This window comes from Bactrocera tryoni, chromosome 3 (assembly GCF_016617805.1).
Source record: "Bactrocera tryoni isolate S06 chromosome 3, CSIRO_BtryS06_freeze2, whole genome shotgun sequence".
Classification (NCBI taxonomy): Eukaryota; Metazoa; Arthropoda; class Insecta; order Diptera; family Tephritidae; genus Bactrocera; species Bactrocera tryoni.
Window position 1 is genome coordinate 68,832,762 of NC_052501.1, and position 24,732 is coordinate 68,857,493.

The following is a 24,732-nucleotide window of genomic DNA, read 5'->3' on the forward strand; positions in this document are numbered from 1 at the left end:
TATTAAGTATATAGTAACTAGGAACTATAGCAAGGTCTGGTCCGATTTCATACACTTTTGAACCGGCTTTAATGATAATAAGCCTGCTGAGCTCTGTCAAGTAAATGTCAGTTTGTCCGTCGGTTTATGGGCGAACTAGTCACTCAGTTGTTGAAAAATCTGAAATTTTGCTCACGTCCTTTTCTTCTCAAAAAGTCGCTCATTTGTTGGAATCGCCGTTATCGAACCACTATAGCATATAGCTGCCATATAAACTGAACGATCAGTATCTAGTGCTTGTATGAAAAACCCTTTCATTTATCGAGATATCTTCCCGAAATTTGGCTTGAATTATTTTCTAAAGCAAAAGTGTAATCTCTGGAAAAATTGTACAGATCAGGCTACTATAGCGTATAGCTGCCATATAAACTGAACTATTGGTATCTAGTGCTTGTATGAAACACCCTTTCATTTCTCGAGATATCTTCCCGAAATTTGGCATGAATTATTTTTTAAGACAATAATGCAACTTCCGAAGAAATTGTTCTAGTCGGATCACTATAGCATATACCTGCCATATAAACTGAACGATCGGTATCTAGTGCTTGTATGAAACACCCTTTCATTTCTCGAGATATCTTCCCGAAATTTGGCATGAATTATTTTTTAAGACAATAATGCAAACTCCGAAGAAATGGTTCAGATCGGATCACTACAGCATATAGCTGCCATATAAACTGAAGGATCAGTACCAAATATGTACTTGTATGGAAAATCTTTTCATTTCTCGAGATATCTTCGCGTAATTTGGCATGACTTATTTTCTAAGACAATAATGCAATCTCCGAAGAAATTGTTCAGATCGGATCACTATAGCATATAGCTGCCATACAAACTGATCGTTCAAAATCAAGATTAAGCTCATTTCATACTACTTTGTGGTATTAAAATGCACATGTGAAGGGTATGTTTGCTTACGTTAACTTTTTTTTTATATTTTTGTAAGCGCAGGCGGCCGCTTTGTTTGAAGTGGTTTAGAATGCTAGACGATTTTGAAATGAAAACCAGCAGCCAGCAGCGACTTTTTTCCACCATTCCAACTCCTATTTATTTTGGTAGTTATTTATTTATTTATTTAACTCTTTTACTCTTATTCTTTGCCATTATTCTTATTGGTTTCTCGCTTTGTTATGACTCGCGTATGGCTTATTCGACTCCACTCTCGTTACTGTTGTCCTTATTGTTTTTGTTGCGCTGTGCTTCCCATATTCGTTTGAGGCGGTTTATGTATTTTTTGTCATGTCCAAATTAAAAATATGGAAATGTCGTGCGGATCGCGCCGTGCCCCAGCCGCCGAGATGATTTATTGTAGGCAAATGCGCCAAGTGGACAAACCAACTTTGATTGATATGCCACAGCGACGGTGGCGCTGGCGCGCGCTATCTTCAAATAGCCGCCGAGCAGCGAGTGATTGGGAAATAATGCGCGCGGCCATAAATAAGTGTGTTGTATAGAGCAACAGGTAGGCGCGCTGAGCAATACAGAAGCGTCAAAAGCGTCTTGTTGATTTGTGATTGAAAATCGGCTTTATTTCTCAAACACACGCGCACACATACATATTTAAACACCTTCCTTAAGTTGGCTAAATTTTATGCTAATTCGTGTTGTGCACGGCAAACGTAAATTAAAAGATTTGAGCGCTAAGCGATAACTGAATGTAAGTAATAGATTTGCCGCGTCGTAGCCGAGTCTTGAAATAGCCCAAACTGCCGTGGGTGCAAATTACAGCTAAAATGCGATTAATTCTCTTCATTTACATAAGTGTAATTAGGCGCTGGCCAATCGTCGCTGAAAGCATTTTAAGCGCGCATTAGTGCCGAGCGTAAGCGCAGAGTAAATAGATTTTTGTTGTAAGCGTTATTGCGTAGAAAATGGCTAATGAAATAGGCATTAATAATGAAATTGCATGATAATAAAACAAATGAGCAACAGGTGAGGTGGGCAAAAGCTCGTGTCGGATAACTTCGGTAGCAAAGATACTTATAATGCCCTTCACAAACACAAAAGATTTCTTACAAGAAGTTGACTTTGATCGGTCAGTTTGTATGGCAGCTATATGCTATAGTGGTCCGATCTAAACAATTTCTTGGGAGACTGCATAATTGCCTTAGAAAATAATTCATGTCAAATTTCGGCTAGATATCTCGAGAAATGAAATGGTCTTCCATACAAGTACTTGATACCGATCGTTACGTTTGTATGACAGCTATATGCTATAGTGATCCGATATCAACAATTCCGACAAATGAGCAGCTTCTTTGGGAGGAAAAGACATAGGTTAAATTTCAGAGCGACATCTCAAAAATTGAGAGACCAGTTCGCATATGTATATACAGACAGACGTTGCTAAATCGACTCAGCTAGTCACGCTGATTATTTATACATACATATATTTGATAGGGTCTTCCACGTTTCCTTCTTAGAGTTATAAACTTCATGGCAATTTTAACATACTCTATTCAAGGTATAAAAATTTGAGTTATAAACAGTCTAGCATATATAATGGTTCGGTGAAAGTCTCCTCTTAACTGAGAAAATATTCTTTCATAGGTCAAAGAATGTACTCAACATGAACTATCTTCGATTAGTAAGTGGTCAATCGAAGGGCAATGCTATCGAACTACCAAGTTGATCAAAAAGGATTGAATTGTCCGATAAGCTTACTTCCTTTTCCTACGATTGTGGGGCAATCCAGCAGTTTGTGCACTGGTGCCTCTGCTCTGAAATCACAGCAGCGATACAGATCCGTGGAGTAGCACTTCAATCTGTGCAAATGACGTTGCAGCCTGAAGTAACCTGCATAAAACCCCAGGCAGCATCTTAATTAGTTTCCGGGAAGAACGCTTAGTTTCTTGAATCTTTTTGTATGGAACTCTCACCGAAATACCCTCCTTCGTCGAAGCCTGGGCACTTGTTGTCAGAGTTTTTTTTACTGATTCTTTCCTCTTGCCTCACTTAGAGTGTGGATGTCTATAATGAGGAACGGTTTTGATCCCATTGAACTCGTTGTCGCAGCTTTTCCAACAGGAGATCGGCTAGCTCATTTCCACTGATGTTTTTGCCGAAGTAACTATTCTAGTGGAATATTATATTCAGTAGGAACCACGTTAAGTATTTTTATGCACTCCAGTAAGTACCACTGTTGATTTGATTTCAGGGAGAAGATTGTCTGCCGTGCTGCCGGACTATCACTGAGAATGACAATTCGTTCCCGAGATTATTTTCTCTAGGATAATCTCATCTCATGGGCACTGACAGTTTGGTACATGGTCCCACTATACTAGCTCCAATTTCATTTGCTTTATACCATTTAATCGCTTCTCTAAAGGCAATCCTCAAGACTGTAGTCATTCGATTCAGTTTTGCCAAAACCTGCTCATAAGCACTGACAATTTGGTACGTGGTCCCACTATACCAGCCCCAAATCCATCTGCCGTTCTCGAGTCAACTGTATAACATTGCATCGCTTCTATGAAGGTACTCCTCACGGATGGTGTTCTTCGATTCACTTTTGCTGCCCAGCGAGACTTTGAATGTGTTTTCAAAGTAAACTCTCTTTGTAATGTCCTCGCTAGCAACGGGTATCGGGTGTCAACGGTAGACTCTCTCCAATGGCACTCAATTTTACTTTTTACAACTTGAGTATTAACTTCTAAGAAGTTATTTTCAAGGAAGATATTTTAAGAGTTAGAGTTTTGAAAAATACTTATATTCCAGTATTTAACTGGTTGTATCCATTTATGGTCCGCAGGTCCTACTGGAGATCGGCTGCGAAATTAACTGAAAACAACGTTTTTCGAAATGAATGAAATGTGTTCTCAACCCATATATGGATAGTTGGTTGAAAGTGAATGACTGAATGCAAGAGGCCACACACAAGCCAGGCTCATAGTTCTCACAATGGACTCCCTACTAAGTACCATTCAAAGACTAACCGAATTTGGTAAAGTTTCTAAATTTCCACCCTAGCTGCTCAATTTATTTTAGAAGATAAGAGTTATCATTTCAACCGACTTTTCGGCGAAAGCAGTTATGTGTTCATCCGAACGATAAGTACCTTATGACTTCTGGTGAAAAAAGGTAAGTCTCTCAACATTTTTGAAAGCTTTGGCATCTGCACGTGGTCATTTATAAAGTTAGATTCGAGTCGTTAAACACTCTCCAGTACCTTACGACTTCTGGTAAAAAGTCGGTAAAGAGGTAAGTCTCTCAACATTTCTGAAATACAGGTAAAGTAGGCCTAAGCTTCATCAGACGTTCCCAAGCATTAGAACAAAAGTAGAGCAGTTCAAATACAGCAGACTTGGTCAAAAGAAATGAAGAATGAATTAATGACTTTTCGGACTGGCGTTATATTTTAGTATACTCCTAATCCTTAACAGCTTTTTTAGTTTTACTAAAATAGTGGGATCTATGAAATCGCCACCATTTCAGATTCATAAGAAACACTGCACTGTCATTTCACAGAAAATTGAAAAGAAGAAATTAAAAGCTTTTTGCAACGTCAACCGCCAACAACACAATAACAACAATTAAACAGCGAGACGAGTGGAAAGTAAAGAAAAATGCTTTAAACTCCAGCGAGACCTACAATTAGTCGATTCTATGTAAACATAAGCGCTAGCGCGCAGCAAACGCCTTGGCACAGCGGGAGTAGACGTAGCGGAGGCTGCCACCATGGCGCGACACCGCAAACGAAGAGAAATGAGTCTGCAATCGATTTGTAACCGAACCGAAAAGCCGCCTCTTTTGTCGACTCCAAGTGGCGTTAGCGGCTTTGAGCTGGCGCTGGTCGTCGCAGCCACCGAAGCAATGCCGCGGCACCGCGGTGCAGAAGGCGACGGTCAGCCAAACAGCAAATGTGCGCGCTGAGATGCCTCCTCATTGATAGCGAAAATGCAATTAACCGTTTGTGTGCGAGCACGCGCACATATCTACATACGCGCGCATGGCTGTGGCGCAGCGTTTGTTGCACGTTGTATTGCCAGTAGTTGCGGCAGCAATGTGCCAGTGAGTTTTACAAGAACGGCAATATTTTCAAATCGATATAAAAAGCGGAAAATAACAAAAATTCCAACGTCGCTCGCTAGACAAGACAAGTGCGCACATATGCGCACACATCGGTAGATATATATAGAAATAGAGGCAAGTATGTTTGTAGGTGCATGCGCGCAGTGGTCATCAAGGAAGCCGCCGCCGCTGCGGCCAACGGCAGACTGCCAAGCGAATTCCAAAAAACGATGCAGCGACGGCAATCGAATGCAAAAAGTAATGAAGTATGCTGCGCTTTTGAATGACTAAATATGCGATCGCGAAGCTGTGAACTCTCCGCCCTACATTGGTGTGCCGGTCGGTGCAGTTGTGCGCGTACAGTGGCGCGGTAAGCGTGAGCATTTGTATTGTGTCACTCGAACGCGACAAATAAATGGCAAAAAGTGTTATGATTATTTCATTGTGAAATATAATTAATTCAAAGCCATTAAGCTATGAAGTATTAATTAAAAATAATAAATTTAACGCATCCAAGCCTAAGCTCATATATGTTAGTATATACCCCTATGGTACTTGAAGAAATATGAAGTTTTTATTAAACTTGCTTGGCCACTAGTGTGATTCCTGTTGAATTTAAGACAATTAGTACTCCTAATGGAATACATTATTTTCTCTTCATTGGGGATGTTTTTTACGTGGCAGGTACCAAACCCAGCGTATGACCCTGGTGAGGAATATTTCGCCTTCTCCCTTTAGCTCGCTTTCAAACAGATGTTCTTTGGCTACCCAGAGGAAACTTGGTCTAAGACCGGAAGTCATAAGCTGTTTAAGCCATATGTAAAAGTATCGTTTCTGGCCACCCCCAAGTGAATGTCGAACTTTACAGACTGACGTGAACTTCTACACATGGCTCCATCTGTCAGATAGTGAAAGAGAGTAAGATGAAATATCTCATGTTATCAAACAAACAGTCCTCACACTCGTCACTTGGGTCCCACATCACTGTACTCAGTCATAACTTCGAAGTCGTAGCTAATTTCGTCTATCTTGGAATCAGCATTAACACCAACAACCTTGAAATTCAACGCAGAATAATTCTTGCCAACAGGTGCTACTTCGGACTGAGTAGTCAATTGAGAAGTAAAGTCTTCTTTCGACGAACAAAGTCCAAATTCTACAAGTCACTCATCATCCCCGTCCTGCTATGCGGTGTAGAGGCAGGGACCATGACAACATCTGAAGAGTCGGCGTTACGAATTTTCGAGAGAAAGGTACTGTGGAAGATTTATGGGCCTTTGAGCATTGGCAACGGTGAATACCGCAATCGATGGAACGATGAGCTGTACGAGATATACGACGACATTGACATAGATCAGTGAATTAAGAGACAGGGGCTAAGCTGTTTAGGTCATGTCCTCCGTATGCATGAAAAAGCTCCAGCTCTGAAAGTATTAGACGCAGTACCAGACGGGGAAAACAGAGGAAGATCTCTACATCAATGGAAAGACCAAGTGGAGAAGGACTTGGCTACACTTCGAGCCTATAATTGACGCCGAAATGGTCTATTTAAATCATGCATTTAACAAACTATAAACTGTCTGACAGTCCCGTTCAAATTGGAGGCTCAGTTTTCTGTAAGGAGCCTTTCATCAATCTTAGCTTTAGGCCACCGGACTACTGTACTGTTTTTCAGGCTGAAGTGGCTGCTATAACGGTGGCGGTGGACTCCGAAAACCGATCGACTATACTGGAACTGAACACGCTAACTGTCTTTTCAAAAGTAGTCAAGGAGTGTCTGTTCTCACTAGAAGCAGTATCAAGATACTTCATCATCTGACTCGTATGACCGTCTGGCCATAGCGGAATCGCTGAAAACTACAATGTTGGCGAGCTAGACAGAGAGGATACCTTCATCCCGCTTACCTTTGAATGAGACCAAGTTGGATTTTCATTGGTACTGGATCAATGAACCACGCGTGCGCTACCTAGGCGCTGGTTGACGCTCCTATCAACTGCTACATTCTTTTGCCTTAGAGTAGAACGCAGGAGATCTTCTGAATGACTTTCCTTTAGCCAAGTTCACCTTGCCGCAATAGTAGTTTTTGCTGAAGATTGTCCAACTTTGCGGTAGTGCTAAAACTCTTTACGGACGAAAGTTGTGGAAGTGACACTTTTTACGACATTTTCCTACCTTTGCAAGACTGAGATTGAAACATCTCGGCAGTCTTGCCTTCGGCTAACCAGGAGACATAGCTAAAACAGACGCTGATGGTTTAAATAAATTTGTGATAGGATTAAAGCCCTTTGTAAGGGTCTTATGAGAGTTTTATATAACACAACCGACCGATAAGAGGGCAAATTCAGTATACTGCAAATCGTAATGAGAATTTTGAGGGCATGAGTTTACCGAGTCGACTTGGAATATGTTATAAAGTACATCCCTAGAGAAAACACTATTTTGAAAATCACTATTTTGACTTTGATCGATCAGTTTGTATGGCAGCTGTATCCTATATCAGTTCGATATCGGCGAATCCTGCAAATAAGCAGCCTTTCGAAGAGAAATAGACGTGTGCAAAGTTTCAGTTCGATATCTTAGAAGCTCATTTCGTGTGTATACAGGCGGACATGGCTGAATTGAAACAGTATAAGAATACATACATTTTTAATAGGGTCTCCGACGTTTCCTTCTGTAAATAAAGGCTTTAATTTAGTTCATCTCTGAGAAAGTTTAGACTATTTACTATGAGAAAAATATATGATTTACGAGTCAAACCTTTTGCTCTGACATATTTAAATATTATAGACTTAATATAAAATGCGGAAACATTCAATTTCGAAAAGTATCCGGAAATTTGTATGATCCTCTCCTAAACACACCAATTCTCGTAGATGTCTAATTTATTTGCGCGATTACTCAGCTAACATTCGACGTTTTATTCCTACTTTTAGACTAACTCGAAACCGAGTACCGTCCAGTCGAAAGTAAGCGAGCAGGCTTTTTAAACGATCAATTTACAAATTGAACTGCACCCACCAAAGCAGCACCAAGTTGTAGCTGCTGTCCACCACCATTGTATGCCACCATGTGAGCAGTGACCTCAAAGGTCAGCGAAGTTAGAACTCGCCCAGAGCCAGTGCCAGAGCAAGAAAGGGAGTGTGCACTCACCTTAGCAACACAATTCAATTGATCTGTCGACGGCAGCGAGCCGCCGAGCCGCTGTAGTTCGAGTGCCATGGAGTTTGGGGCGCCACTAACGCACCACACACAGCGTATATTGCCACTAGCAATGCCAACAACAACTTATAAAAACAAAAAGTTGTGTAAAAATTTGTTATCATGTAATACGCTTACGTATATTTGGTTGTTAGGGTCACAGCGCTGGCGGGTGGAGCTATATTTCTACTCATTATGTAAGCAAGTAAAAGTAAGATATCAGAATATGAGCAAATTGACTGTAAGCTGCAATGGACATGACTTTGGTCGGATCAACGTAAATGCATATTGAAATCAGGAGAAGCTTGTAAGCAAATATTTCTTAGGGATTGGACTAGTTTATGTCGTAAGGCTTATCCTCGGAACAAAGGTAACGCAGGATTCTACTTGACCAACTTTAAACCCGTGTACTTTGTGATTTCGAAAGATCGCCGCAGCAATTTGAGCCTAACACAAATTTGTTAAGGCGACTCTAAACTATTCCAAACACTTCGCCAAATTGTTTCTACCACACTCTGGCGAAAGTTTAGAATAAAGTGACTACATAATTGCAGACTTGCTTTCCCACATACAACTTTGGCAATTTGCAGCCGATAAGAAGTGTAACCTCACCGCTTTTGAGCTTATTTAACAGCGTCCAGTCAATTTGGTGGATTTTTTGCAATCCACGCTGGACTAGAAGCATCTCTTTGCCTCCCAAATTGTGAGCGTTGACCACCGCTTGCCAAGCTCACAGGAGGTTCTCTATCTAATGAAATTAGTAGGTTAAGGGTACGGTCTCTAGGTAGTTCAGCGACATTGCAGTTTCCGCTGTCACCCGGCACTCAAATCGAAATTCTTTGAAGAACAAAATAGCTTGATGCTACTGATGCAGAGTTCATACACACCTTGACTAGTTTTGAGCGCCCCATCAGGGTTTCATGTTTTGTATACTTTTTAAAAATTTCACAAAGAACGAATGGCGACACACATCAGCTGTAGTATGATAACGAATTTTTTACGAGTCTAGTGAATTCGTAAAAGGAATATTTATAACCTCTCCATCCAGCACTTCCTGCTTGACTGCCAAGCGTTTGGGAGGTCAAGACTTAGACGCTTGGGGGCGCATACCTTTGGACATCCCACCGAACTGGCGGGTGTTGAAGTTAAGGGCTTGTGTAACTATGTATTGGCTACGAGGCGCTTCGCCAATCTGTAAGTCCGAACACGGGAGTTTTCTTTTTCAATGGCATCACAAAGGACTTCATTATTAGTCTACCCCTCCGTATTGATGACTAATTCGCCGAAAGAGCCCGATTTCCATCCACCAACATCCATTTTTCCTCTGAAACTAATAACAACGCTAGCAGTTAAAGATTTTTAGGGGGTTGGTTCATCGCTTGAAATACAGAATACTGCTTTTACACAAACGGTCTGAGCAAAATGTTATGAAAACTTTGTTCAAAAATAGCTAAGAATTGCCAAACGTCCCTATCTGAGAAGCTTCTTGCAATGCGTCGTATTTTTTTCTAGAAATAGAAGGTATGACTGATTGCAATTGGACTGGACTGTTTTGGTACCCGTACGGTAGGGTTTTTGGTTTTTTTCTTTAGTGGGAGGAAGCAACGAAAGCCGGATTGAGGAACTTTAAACTCCCAACTTATATCTCTCCCACGGAACCACCGGATTAAGTAGAACTTCATGGGAGAGAGAAAGACTTTAAGTCTCATCCATCATACGGACTGACTGATGGCTTGTATACCGTTCTTTGGCTGAGGTTTGCCACCGTTGCTGCCACATTATGATGCTTTTGATTCTCTCCTACTATTTACGCCCATAGACGGCTCTGATAGCTGGAACAATCGCGCGAATTCATCTCACTGGATGTCAATGGGCAGCATACTAGCTAGAACTTCAGCAGCGTCGCTTAATATGGTTCGGAAAGCATTTGTTAATCGATGAGCCTATGCACTATGTAGTAGGATTTATCCAATCAGAACTGCTAAGAAGCTTTAAGCTGTACTTCTTTTATTATGTGACTGGCCTGCTTTGCTTTCTATAATGGCTTCAATAAATTTAAGGAAGCGCTCAAGATATTTCAAGTACTTAAAGTGCTCTTTTGCCTTCGAAATTAAGGTATTAAAAAGAAAAAGATCGAGCTTAACACAACGCAGCTTAAGCAATATAAGAATGAAAGTGTTAAGTTCGTCCGCTCTTATTTCTTTTAACGGGGAACCATTGGATATTCAGCGTAAGAATGTTTCGTTCAACTTATGGTCTGGTATGGAACGACTTGGCGCATTTTACATCGAGATCTTAAATTGAAAGCGTAATATAGCTTGTGCAAGAACTGAAGCCGCTCAACTTTCCCAAGCGACATTGCTTCGCTCCATGGGCTCTTGAAAAGTTCCAAGAAAATCCAACGTTTTCAAGCCAAATTTTATTCAGCGATGTGGCCCCATTTCTGGCTCAATGGGTATGTAAACAGGCAAAATTGCCTCATTTTAGACTAAAGCAACCTGAAAAGATTCAAAAGCTGTCATTTCATCCAGAAAAAAAAACGGTTTGGTGTGGTTTGTGCGCCGGTGGTATCATCGGTGCATATTTCTTTAAAAATGATGTCGGTGAGAACGTAACCGTCAATGGCGATCGTTATCGCGCGATGATAACCGACTATTTAATGCCTGAATTTGAAGCTCGTGATCTCGGTGACATTTGGTTTCCACAAGAAGGCGCCACTTTCCACACATCTCATCAATTAATGGATATATTGAGAGAACACTTCGGTGTAATAATATATTCACGTTTCGGATCAATAGATTGGTCACCAAGATCGTGTGATATCACACCATTAGACTCTTTCCTGTGGGAATATGTAAAGTCTGAAGTCTATGCGGACACTCCCGCTTCGATTCAGGCTTTGGAGCAAAGCATCACGCGTCTCATTTGCCTGTTACCAGTCGAAATGCTAAAACGAGTCATCGAAAATTAGACGCAACGGACAGAGGATCTGAAACGAAGCCGCAGCCAATAGTTAAAAGAGACAATCTCCAAAAAATAAATGACAAAGAATATTCTTTCGTCTGTCGGTCTGTAAATACGTGAAGTAGTTCCTCAGCTTTTGAGATATTGATGTGAAATTTTCCCCAGGTCCTTTTTACTTCAAGAAGCTTCTCGTTTGTCGGAATCGCCGTTTTCGGACCACTATTGCATATAGCTGCCATACAAACTGAATGATCAGAACTAAAGGATCCTACGGAAAACTTTTCCATTTAAAGAGATATCTTCAAGAAATTATCTAAGATAATGATGCAGTCGTCGAAGAAATCTACCAGATCGGACCCCAATAGCATATAGCTGCAATACAAACTGAACGAACGGATTCAAAAGCTTCTAAAGAATCCTTTGTATTTGTGAATGGTATTATAGCTTCGGTGCAACCGTATTAAGGTTTTTTCTCGTGTTTGTTTTCAGCATAGAAATACAAATATTCGTATGTATGTCCGTTGGGCATTTGCTGACCAAGTGCAAGCCTTAGAATGGGCTTTTAGCTCTTTTCTCAAAATAAAATCGATTTTATGTTACATTTAGCTTTTATCTGAGTAATTCTTTTATTTGCCACAACATTTCTTTCCGCAAACATTCGATGCACTCGCACAGATCGCCAGTAAAATTGGGTGTGCCCAACACAAAAACAGCAACAAATAATAGTTAAAGACCCAACCTACCACAGACACTGCAGTGGCACAGCTTCTCAGCAACGCAAAGAAACAAAAACACCTACAAACACACTATGTATGGAAGAGCCTAAGCTTAACTACACACATTTATACATATGTGTGCCAGTGTTTGTATATGTATAGTATGTTTGTGCTTGCGTGTGCATAGAGCGAAATATTTGACTATGAAATTTGCAATAAAAATATTTTATGAGCAAATGCGCAACAAAAACAAAATAAAATTATGATTAAGATTAAACAAACGCGATAATATGTATATTTGAATGGTCATTAAGTCTATATAAACAATGCAGTGCACCGCAGGCTAAGTCCGTTGCATGCCACAAACAAACAAAAATTGCAATAAAAGGCACAACAACAACGAAGTCAACTACAAATGCATGCATACGAAGAAATTAGTTTGTGTGTGTGTGTGTGTGTGTGTGTGTGTGTGCTTGTGTGGTCAGTGGTGGCTACAAATCTTCGCAGCCTCACCGACTAACTCACTGACTGACTAACTGAAGTGTCGCACAACAGCAGCGCCAAGCGGGCAGACGTGCAGGTAGCAGAGCTGGTTTGCACTGAGAAAATAGTTCGATGGGAAATCGAAAGAAATTTGCGCAAAAAGCGATTGAGTTGGGGGAAACCGAGTACGAGTATTGAGTGACCAGACTGCTGTGACAGTTTCTCAATTTCTTTGGAAAATGGAAAATTCATGAATGGAAATTGAAGCGGAGTTTAGCAGTGAAAAACATGAAAACACTGAATTTCAACTGCATCGTAGCTATACTTGTAATACCCTTCACAGAAGCGTTACAAGTAGTATACTGGATTTTGATTGATCAGTTTGTATGACAGCTATATGTTATAGTAGTCCGATCTGAACAATTTCATCGGAGAATATATTGTTGACTTAGTTGGTAATTTACGCGAAATTTCGTCAGGATATCTCAACAAATAAAAAAGTTTTGCATATGAGGACTTGATTTTTATCGATCGGTTTGTATGGCAGCTTTATGTTATGGTAGCCCGATCTGAACAATTTCTTCGGAGAATATATTGTTGATTTATTTGGTAATTTACCCGAATTTTCGTGAGGATATCTCAACAAATAAAAAAGTTTTGCATATGAGGACTTGATTTTTATCGATCGGTTTGTATGGCAGCTGTATCTTATAGCAATCTGATCTGAACAATTTCTTCGGAGAATATATTCCTGCTTTGGCTAGTAATTCCTGCGAAATTTCGTGAGGATATCTCAACAAATAAAAAAGTTTTCCATACAACTACAGAATTTTGATTGACCAGTTTGTATGACAGCTATATGGTATAGTTGTCTGATCTGAACAATTTCTTCACAGAGTATATCGTTGATCTAGTTGGTAATTCACGCGAAATTTCATGAGGATATCTCAACAAATAAAAAAGTTTCACATATGAGGACATGATTTTTATGGATCGGTTTGTATGGCAGCTATATGTTATGGTGATCCAATCTGAACGATTTCTTCGGAGAATATATCATTGCCTGGGATGGTAGTTCCTGCAAAATTTTGTGAGGATATCTCAACAAATAAAAAGGTTTTATAAATAAAGACAATATTTTGATCGTTCGGTTTGTATGGCAGCTGTACTTTAAAGTGATCTGATCTGACTAATTTGTTTTGAATTTACCTTTTCTGGATATAAAAATTTATTTGCTTACCTTTCCTTTCAAATGGTCACTCTTATGAAGTCAAAATCAAAATCAAACGAAACGGTTATCGGGTCTTTAAACAGACTTCCCATCCATACTAACACCAGTGTGTTTGTATATGTACAAATACATATGTGTGCTATAAGTACATTATAAGTGCACGAGAATAACCGCTGAACTGGATTTGCACTTTTACGCCATAATGTGGCACAAAGTGATCTGCTATTATGGCACCTCTGACTGCCTGGAGTCCATCACACAGTGACCAGCAGTTTATGCGCCTTTATTTCCCTATGCTTGCGTCTGGGTTCCAATGCCGCGGCATATGCCCTAGAACTGCCAATACAATGTAACGCCTTATTGGCATCATTGTTGGCATCGATAACCCAGTTAACATTTACCATTGAACTTTTTGTTTTACTTTCATTTCACGTCGGAGACATGTCAGACTCATAAGCTAGTTCTTGGTTCGACTGAAGTCTTTATTTTTGGTAGGTACTCAATGTTGATACTAACCTGCCTACCAAATATGGTTATAAAAGTAATAAAAAAACCAAAAAAAAACATATTCATTCCACAACCGAACGGGCGCGAACTTTTATACGGCTAAGATCCGTGAGCTCGGCAGTTTGGAGAACCTTTCTTTTTGTGTAGTAAGATAATTCTATCAGAAGATTTTAGAACAGATCTAATGTATTCAGTTTACTGGCCTTGAGCTCGCTGACAGTGCGCTCAACACTATTGAAGGAGTGTCCGAGATCTTCCAGCAGAAAACAGGAATGCGCCACGCCGAGCTACTACTAGGAAGTTACACCCCACAAGGTTTGGAGATATGATCAATCTGCCCCGTGACAAATTTCGTCTCTTTGTCGCGCCTTATACAGGGCACTGTAAGCTCAGGTAGCACTTGTCCAACATGGGCATAGCCTCTTGCGTAAACTGCTGATTTTGCGGCATTGAACAGGAAACTCCAGAACACCTGATTCTAGATTGCTCAGAAATTAGTAGAACCAACAACAGGGTCCTAGGATTCATCTACGTAGACAGGAATCACATCACCTAAGTCGCTACCAGCAAGATCCTGGCATTATTCAGAGTGCTGGACCTGTGTGACCATATGTGATACTCGTATAGGAGAGGGCAAAACAGACCATAGCTCGCATTGCAAAACCTCAATTATATTCTGTCTTCTATCCGAGATATTTGTTGATATTATTGACTTCTTTTTTATATGACTTGCTTAAGTGCTTGGTCACAGCGGAATCGTCGCGATCTGCAAATCCAAAAAGCTTGCTTGTAGAAATGCGAGCTCTTAACACAATTTCATTACATTAGGAATGAGTGGGTAACCCGTTGTCCTTTTGCGCTCTACCGCTTAATCTATGAACCTTCCTTGAGCTCGACAAGTACTGGTCATCACCCAGAATTTGTGCGGCTGGGAGATCCTCCTAGATCAAAGTTAAAAATAAGAGGTCCTCTGTATTACTTGCCATTAGCAAGCTCCTAATCGCCGCTTTTGGGATCTTAGGAAGACCACAATCCGCGAAGCTAAATACATTGTAGCTAGCATTCAGAGCAAGGCAAGGTGCAGTTCTAGTTGCTTCCTTCTCTTCTGTCCGAGTTTTGCCATACTGCGGTTGAAAGAGCTCGGTAGACGTATTTTCTGCAGACGTAATGGTTTTGTTTTATGCCATCTTACGGAATTTTTGGAAAAAAAATTCATCGGTTTGTGACCAAGACCATTTTTAAGAGTTTAGAATATCACAAAGTATCAGCGTTCAAAGCTGACCAGGTAGAATCTTTAGTCCGTGGATCAACCCTAGCACTTTTTCGAACCTTGTCCATTTCGTACTTACCATTAAACTTGTCTCCATCTCGACCACTACCATATTACTCATTGCTCACTGGTTGCTACTTCAAAATTGCCCTAGAAACCCCTGTAGAGCTTCTACTTATTTATTAAAATCTCATTTCTTGGCAACGCACTGTCGGTTAAACGAAAAGTGTAGCCAATCAACACACAACATCGTACGCATCTATATGCGGCATGAAACTAATTTCACCGCTAGGAAAACCCTAATAATTCACTATCTGCAAAGTACACTGCGGCGTTTATCAATAACATATACAGGATTACGTTTTTCGCGATTTAAATCCAATTTTTTTATACAAGTATTCCCAAATTGCATTCGTTTTACGATTAATTGTGCGCAATTCTCAACCAGTTTATAAGAAATAACTCATTAAAGCGAAATCGGCGTTCCTCTCTTCTACATGGACCTTGCGTTATTAGTATTCCCACATTTCATTCGTGTTACAAATAATTGTGTACAATTCTCAACCAGTTTATACATAAGAAATAACTCATCAAAGGAAATTCGGTGTCTATCTCAGTTCTACTTTAATTGGCAATAATTCTCACGTTGATTTTTTGTGGACCTATGAACTTTTTTGGCGTACGATTTATTTCGTTAGGAGAGAGTTAGTAAATCTCGCCGAATTTATCTTTACATACCTATAATACTGACTATAATAAATACGAATAGAGATATGTAGGTTAAGTTTCCCGAGAGAGTTTCTGGCATACCACCAGTTGTTTTAGCAAAGAAGGATACGGCCTTATGGAGTTCAAGAATTGTTTGATCGAAAAAAGTTATTGAAAAACGGATGCTCCTCTTATTAGTTAGCGCACTCATCTTCTCTCAACTTTCAGAATGACTCACAGAGAACATTTTTCCAGCATAACATGGATTCTTTGATAAGGCATTAAAGATTCACTATCCAACGAAACTCTTCAAGCGCAAGCGCCAACTTGTGACCCATCATTCGTTACATTTCAGTACAATTTAAGCGCGTTGTGTTACACTATGCGGTGGCGCTCGGCAGTACACGAAGAATGTTGAAGAAGCCTAGAAACGCATAGAGAGAAACGCCGCCAGCTGCCAATATACAATAAAATCCAGGCACTTTCTGCACACTTATTGCGCGCATCAACCTATAATTTGTTTTGTGTAACGCGTGCGCGTGCGCATGCGCAGACACAGCCGCAGATGCAAACGCACTGCCATTATGGGCAACACGCAGACGCAGCCACCAGGCGCAGTCGCAAATTATTGGCGCACAAAGTGCCAAAACAGCAGACGCAGCGCCAATGATTGTCGGCCACTGATTGCGCAGTTGGCGCGCCTGAAAACGTGGCAACAAGTGAGGGCGCGGAGATGCGCGCGGTAGACTACCAACTAGAGCGAAGGTAGAAAGTGAAAAGGGTAGCGTGACCGGCACGGCGCAGTGGAGGTGGACGGACGGACATGGACGCGTTTTGTTTGTAAACACGCGTTATTAAGGCGCAATAAACATAAAAATTGTAGCGCGCTTTGTGTTGCGCGCGCGCGCGCCCACCTTTATTGTGGTGCAGCGCCTCATTGCTTGTACGCGCCGTAAGCGCGCGCGTCGTTGTGTGTATGCCGTTTCATTGTCCGAACGCCTAGAGTTACAACTAAATGTCGGTATGTATGTACTGTATGTGTGTTGCTGCATGGAGATCTGGTGTTATTATTATTGGGCTTATCGCTCACTCGCTCGCGGCGCGGCGTCTGTGTACACAATGGTAGGGCTCCGTGCAACCCTTTGCGCCGTGTGCGCGCATTGTTGGCGTTGTTATTGCTGTTGTAAACCGATAATTTTCACATCAGAGATTAGCTGCGCCACTTATCGCCAACCATATTGGCGCAGATGGACAACGTCAAATTACGCCAAAGCGGCATGGCAGCAAATAAGCGCAAAACAACTGCGAGTAATAATGGTGGCATGCGGCAAAGTGAAACGCGCTGAGTGACCAGGGCGCGTAAACTCTTCAATGAATTTATACTGTGCCGTGTTAAAGACTGCGTTGGCTGCGCGGCCGCAATGTAACTACTTATATACATATGTATATGTATGAATGTAAATATATATATATATGTGTATGTTTGTAGTTATGTAGGCACGTTAATAAGTGTCCAAATAGTGAATGCGCTACAAGTACACGCACACACATACACTCGTGTTATACATTTGTCTGGCTGTCTCTGCTTATGTGGCTGGGTATGTGCGGGAGATGCTGCGATATCACAGGATCGCACAAGTGAAACTCGCTGCTTTATTTAAGTTGTTAAAAATATGTGAACAACTGGGCAACTGGTGCAGCAAATCGTGTTCGCCGGAGCTGGTTAAACTGGAAAGGGAAAATTCACGACCACTTCGTGTTGCAATTGGCCGCAATTTCAGGTGAAAACTTGTCAGCGCTTCAAATTAATGAAACTTACCTGATTTCGGCGCAAGTACATAAGATATGGATACAACAACAAAACTTCAGCGAACTTGCTAAATTATAAAAGTTTGGCATGTTTAATAAAAACTTTGAGTTTATTAGGGATGAAGATGCTTTTGACAAACACCAACAGCCATACAGAAGTACTTTACCTCATCAGTCCACTTTGAAAGGTTTTAATAGGTGGAAGCTGATCAGAAGCTTCACAAATAATAATTAAATATTGTATGATTAGATAGTTAGTAACAAATATAAGACTACAACGAACTTTCTTCAATTGTGAAATGAGTAAGGAGACAACTCATTTCAACTTCAGACCCAGCGTCGCGCATTTAGAAAACCTAACGTTGTACTTCGGTTAATATAGGCTACATGAATCTTTTACGAATAGGTCACTGAGTTGTCTATGCTGCTTCTTCATGCAATCGCCTTGCAAGCGTGGAGCAGATTTTCAGTTGCCTTCGCCACAGGGATAAATATATAAAACAGTTCTCCGTCGACTGAAAACCCATTTATTGACCTATTCACCTTAACCTGCAGAGACCAATGAGTGCTGCAAAAAGTGGCCTTAATAAGACTCTATTTGAAGCCACTGAATGGTTCTGATCCTATACAATAATTGGCCGCCATTTTCCAAAAAATTTGATTAGTCATTTCGTTTCACATTATGCGCGAGTCCAGTCCTTACGAGTCCGTATTATAAACGTATTGAAAAACTTCCTAAATAATAAATTCAATTTGAGACGAAAACCCTTTGCAAGAGCACTGACCACAAAACTACTTTTTCCTTTTACTTTAGGTTGTTTAGGTTGTGGTGTTGTAGTTTTAGCAGCAGAAAACATTCCTAAAATATTTTTGAATAATGCTGCCGAAAAATCCGAGCCCGTTCCGGTTACGTAGACCCCAGTGTCGTGGGAACGGTCCGTGAACAAGCAGTGAGTTGAGTCAATTTGTGTTAGTTATCTCCGTTTATCCGCCTTTACAATGCCTGATGTACTCGGACATTAGGGATCTGGGTGGAATGGGAATTAGCTGGACTGATGAATGTTAGATGTTGGCGGTATGATCTCCACTAGTCGGAATGCCGAAAGCTTAGGGTCGTCTGCGCGTGAATTGTTTAGGCGTCGAAGCCGTTCAACTAGGTGTTAGAGTTAACTTCTTGTGTGAGTGGTGAGTGCGTATGGGGTCCAACCCCTGGTCTCCAGAGCAGTATGAAAGCTCAACTGCTATTAGTTTTGGCTTAGAGGTCTGACCGGAGACTTAATTCTAGTACGACAGGAAGCAGGAGCCCTTGAAGATCGCTCCAACCTGCTCATGCGGATTGGCCTCTCGGGCAGTATCGTGGTGGTTGTCGTTAAAACCCGAACGGGGGAAGAACTAACACTTTCTCAGCTGAATGTGAAGTTACATTGCAAGCGTGTGCCGGACACAAAGTACGGCAGAGATTTTAGATGGCCCTCGAAACCTACCAAAGTGGTTAGTGTGTCCCTTTCACACAGCCAGAAATTGGTACAGAAAATGCCTGACATTTTCAGAGCGCTGATCAACTGTCTTCAGCAGTAACCCACGTTAAATACACGAGACGTTGTATGTTTTTAAGTCGACTTATACGAAAACTAGAAACTCAGGTTTTGAAATATCACTCTGAAATTTTCCACACATCCTTGTTTTTCTAAGAATCGGGTTTTTGTCCAGGGCAGGGGTGCAATATCTGAAGAAATTGTTCAGATCGAATCCTTATAAAATACTATATGGCTCCATACAAACGGTTCGCTCAAAATTCTTGTCAGGAATTTTCCGTTTTTTTTGTTTGACTTGAAGATTCGAAAGACCTAACCGAAACGGTTTAGTTTTCAAATTGAGTTTAACATAAAGCATAGTTTCTATAATAAATGCAACTGTGAAGGGTATCGTAGCTTCGGTGCAGGCGAATTTAAAGTTTTTACTTTTTAATTAAATTATATGAAATTGGTTAAAATATTTTAATTAATCTCAAATTTAGTCGACCTTGACAAACCTCTTTAACCTGCATCTGAGCTATAAAAGCGGAACTACATACCATCCGATATCATTTTTAATAAAGAACTTATGTAAATACAAAGCCAGCTTCTTATAGTTTAAATAGAAATACTGACAATTTTGTATTTTTTGTAGATATACATACATATGTACATGTATCTTTGTTGATGCTGATACATTAGATAAACACTGAAAAAATCGGCAACATTAATGGCTTCCATAAATAAAAGAACACTAGAGTCGTTTAGGAATGTAGGGCCATTACTCGCTGCAATTAATCAAATCGCTGAGACACAAAATTGAAAAATTTCATTTTATAGCTAAAGCATTTTAGATTATTTCGCCGAAGCAATTCAGTTGCTGACTTTTCGAAATCTATTTATTTTTTTGGGTGAATTAAGCAACAAACGAAAAGATTTCAGTTAGAATTTAGAGCCCGTTAAAGCGAGTTAATACATATAGACTAATAAGTGCACGAAAATGTTGTGAAACTTAGAAGAGGTGAGAAATTGAAATTAATACTCTTTATTATTAAAAGATGTCATAAATCAATACAGCAACACTGGGTTCCAGACCACAAGTTCTTTCTGACTGACAAACGGATCAAGGTGAGATGGAATACCTTAGGGGCATGTAAGATCGTCAAAAACATGTGCAAGGGAGCGGAAGGCAAGCATGCAAGCTTTCTACTCATACGATCTCGAAAAGACTGCAGGCCGATTGTTAGACCAGTCACAGGTCACAACTTACTGGCATCAACTGAGAGACGTATGGGCTTTACCAATGATAAAACATGTAGAAAGTGCAGAAAAGTAGGTAGGCTTGGGAGAGACGCTGGAGCAACTGCTTTGCTTATGTCCGCTCTTATCTAAAACTCGGCTTAGATATTTATGAGCTTCGCAGTACAAGCGAATAGCGAATGAAGCATCAGAATTAGATATTAAATCTCTATTCAATTTCGAAAAAAGCGTTGACGTCCTGCACAACATAAACTTTAGTTCATATTGAACCTCTAACTGGCATTACAAAGGACCTGTGGGTCTATGTATGACATTAGGTCGCGGTGCAAGCCTGAAATAATTTCTATGTATAGCTTGACAACCAGCCAGTGCAACGTAACCTAACCTAGTGAGTTTATATTTTATAATCGTCTGGGAGAGTTCATTCTTTTGTGCTCTCTACGTATGAGTGAAATGTACTCTTGTAAATAAAATGATAGTTCTTACGATGATGACAGAGACGTGACGTAGCATCAACGCATAGAATTGTCAAATTGTCACAGTAAGTTAAAGCAAATCCTCCTTTTGGGCATTTAAGAACCTGGAGTTTCTCAAAACAGGGTGCAAGTAACTCCACAAGATTGGATTAAGGTCGCTGTGGAAAATATTAAGTTTCAAATATTACAATGTGGGTAGCAAACTAAAATATTTTTAAGAGACTAACAATTCAATTAATCAATTGAAAAAAAAAACAGTTTGGAAGGTTGCCATACCTTTCAAAATGTCTAGCAAAATTAATTAGAAGGATGTCCTATCTTTCAAAATGTGTGGTGAAAAATTTAAATAAAAAAGAGTAGCTTCATTATATGCATAAAACCAAAGCAGTTAGCGGGGCCTACAGTTAAAATAAAATCTTACATAGGGTTGCCAGCCATTCGATATTTCGTGTTCTGTATTGATATTGATATAATAATAAAAAATTATAATTATTTGACATTTATTATAATGCTAAATGAGTTAAAAGTATATTTTAGATAGTACTTCTGAGAAGGGTTGCCAACTGTTTAAAATTTTAATTAAATATAAATAGACATACAAAACTTGTAGCAGTGAATTTAAGTAATGAGGAGCACTATGCTTCACTGTTAGCAGCAAACGGTAGAGCTTAACGGAGCTTACAACAAAATTTGCACAGGGTTGCCACCTATTCGAAATTTCTTCAGCTATTAAATTGATAAAATTGTAAAAAATTACAACTGTTATTTGTTCATTTTAATGCTAAACTGTTTTAAAACATTTTTGTCGAAGTTATTTTTGAAAAGAGTTGCCAGCTCTTTTACACATTTCATTAAAACAACAAACTTATAACAACAAATTAAAAAAATAAGTGATATCTGCATTATGAGCAACAAGTTGTAGAGCTTTACGGAGCTTACAGTTAAAACAAAGTGCTGAATAGGGTTGCCAACTAATAAAAAATTTTTTATAATAAATTGATAAAAAAGTGAAGTATTAATATAAATAACTATACTCAAGTGGAAAAATTGGAAATTTGGAATTTTTTTTTAAATATGTAAATTTTGAAAAATTGTTATTTCAATATTGATAACAGTATGAATTTGAAACACATATGAAATAAGATCTTTCCAATAATTTTGAAGCAGATTGCCAATTAATAAAAATTTTATTTTATATTAATTTTATGAAGTATTTGTTTATATATATTATACTAAATTAGTTTATAAATATTTTTGTACAATAGATTTCTGCGCAGGGTTGTCAACTATTTCAAATTTTTTAAAAATAAATTTTGAAAAATCGTTTTTTCAATATACTAGGTATTAAAAAAAAAATTTTTTTTGTTTTTTTTTTTAATTTTGCCAGATAAAATTTGAAAAATATGTGAAATAGCATCTCTATTACAGTTTTAAATAGAGTTGCCAACTAATAAAAATTTTATTTTATATTAAATTTATGGAAAAAAGTGAAATATTCGTATATGTGTATTTTACTAAATTGCTTTTTACATATTTTTATCTAATAAAATTCTGAGCAGAGCTGCCAAATATTTCATAACGAATAAAAATTTAATTTTATATTAAGTGGATGAAAAACAAAAAAGTATTATTATTAGTATATGTTTACTAACTAAATTGATTTAAACATATTTTAGTGGAATAGATTTCTGAGCAGGGATGCCAACTAATTCGAAAATTTCCTTAAATAAGTTTTAAAAAATAGTTTTTTCATTATACTAGTTATAAAAAGAAGAATTTGAGAAATATCCCAATTATAATTTTGAAGAGGGTTGCCACATAATGAAAATTTTATTTTATATTAAATTGGTGGAAAAAAGTGGAGTATTAGTATATATGTATGTATATATTATAATATAATTAAAGTAATCTTAAAATATTTGCATAGCATGTCGAGTAAAATTGTGAAGAGCGTTGCCACCTATTTGATATTTCGTATTCTAAGAAATATATTTGTAATTGTAAAAAACATCTATTAAACTAAGTTACTTCACTGCTATTTTTATGGAACATATTTCTGCGAAAGGTTGCCAGCCATTAAAATTTTTTTTTTTAATATGATTAAATTTTTTTTCTATAAGTTTAAAAAAGGTATTTATGAAATATGTGAAATATAACAAATATCATTATTTTAACTGCGTTCAGTTATATAATCAAACAAAAAAATTCAATTCTTTCCTGCTCCTTTTTATGAGTATAAATAATTTTAAAATTTTTTTTTTGTAACAAATACAAAAAAATTTTGATTAATAATAGTTTCCGCGTTTTTCATAAATCAACAAATTAATTTAACACACACCACCGCGCAACGGGCAACGATTTAATAATTCGATTTTTTCAAGCTGCCAAAATTTATATTACTTTACTGCTACTTTAGCTATTAGACACGCTCATTTGGCGCCGCGCTAATAAATTCATGTTACTTAACCTTCTAGCACAATAAATTACTTAAACAATTCGAAAGCATTTACCTCTTGTAAGCTGATTATACAGCTTCTCTCGCCTCCTCGTTTCCTTTGTCGTCTCACTTTGTTTTGCCCGAAGCGCCAAGTAACGCCCGTTTTACTTCGACTCTTTAGTGGCTGAAAAGAGTAAAATTGTTGTTGTGTTTATTGTTGTCATTAACAATAACTAAGCATAAAAGTGTCGTTCAATTATAACAATAAATAAAGTTTACAATGCGAATGCAAAGGCAGGAAAACTGCGAACAAAAACGGTGTAAAATGCAGCATCATGTTTCCGCAAACAGCGAACAATTGCAAAGGCAGGCAATGGCAGTGCGCAAAAGAGCACGAAAAGGTGAAAAAATAAAAATAACTTTACACACATATATGTTTATATAAATTACATAAAATTTACAGCTGAGCGCTGCAATGCCAAGCGGAGAAACTCTACTGTTCTACACCAATGTCATGAGAAATCTGAAATCTTCATCAGTGGCAACTCTGCTTAGTTTCTCCCAACACTACTATTTGCCATAATGTGCTTAATTATTTTCTGAATACTTTGTTGTCATGTTGTTTTTGTTGTTAGTTGAAAACCCATTGTTTTTCGCTTGCGAATCTGCAATAAGTAATTTTCCTCCAACGACCTTGCCAACTCACATAACGTTACCGTATATATTTTGTCACGAATAAATGCCTCACTTTAGTGTCTACACATTCGCAGCATCTTGGCGGCGTCTCATAGAAATTCGTGTAAATAAACAGAACAATAACAGCAAGCCGCAATAACACTTGTCAAATGCCATTGAACGGCAATGAAAAGTGGAGCATTCTCAACATACATAAGTAAGTAAGTATACAGAAGATTACAGCATCAAACTAGTTCGAAATGTATTAGTTTAAAACTAGTATTTTCTATGCTATTTAAATTATAATATAAAAAACACGCTTTTCTGTTTTCTGTTGACAATCCTATACCGAAAGCATTAAACTTGATACCGTATGTCGCTTTCTGTTCTCTATCTGCTGGCATTTTGATAGCAAAATGATTAAACTTAATACC

General features: G+C 38.7%; 1 protein-coding gene across 1 annotated transcript in view; it reads right to left on the minus strand.

Moving 5' to 3' along the window:
• LOC120770748 overlaps positions 1–23,803 on the minus strand; it is a 41,222-nt gene extending 17,419 nt beyond the window's left edge. Inside the window, exon 1 of the mRNA XM_040098335.1 lies at positions 23,697–23,803. The gene's annotated coding sequence lies outside the window, so the exon portion shown is untranslated. The remainder of the gene's footprint in view (positions 1–23,696) is intronic.
• Between the last annotated feature and the right edge of the window lie 929 nt (positions 23,804–24,732).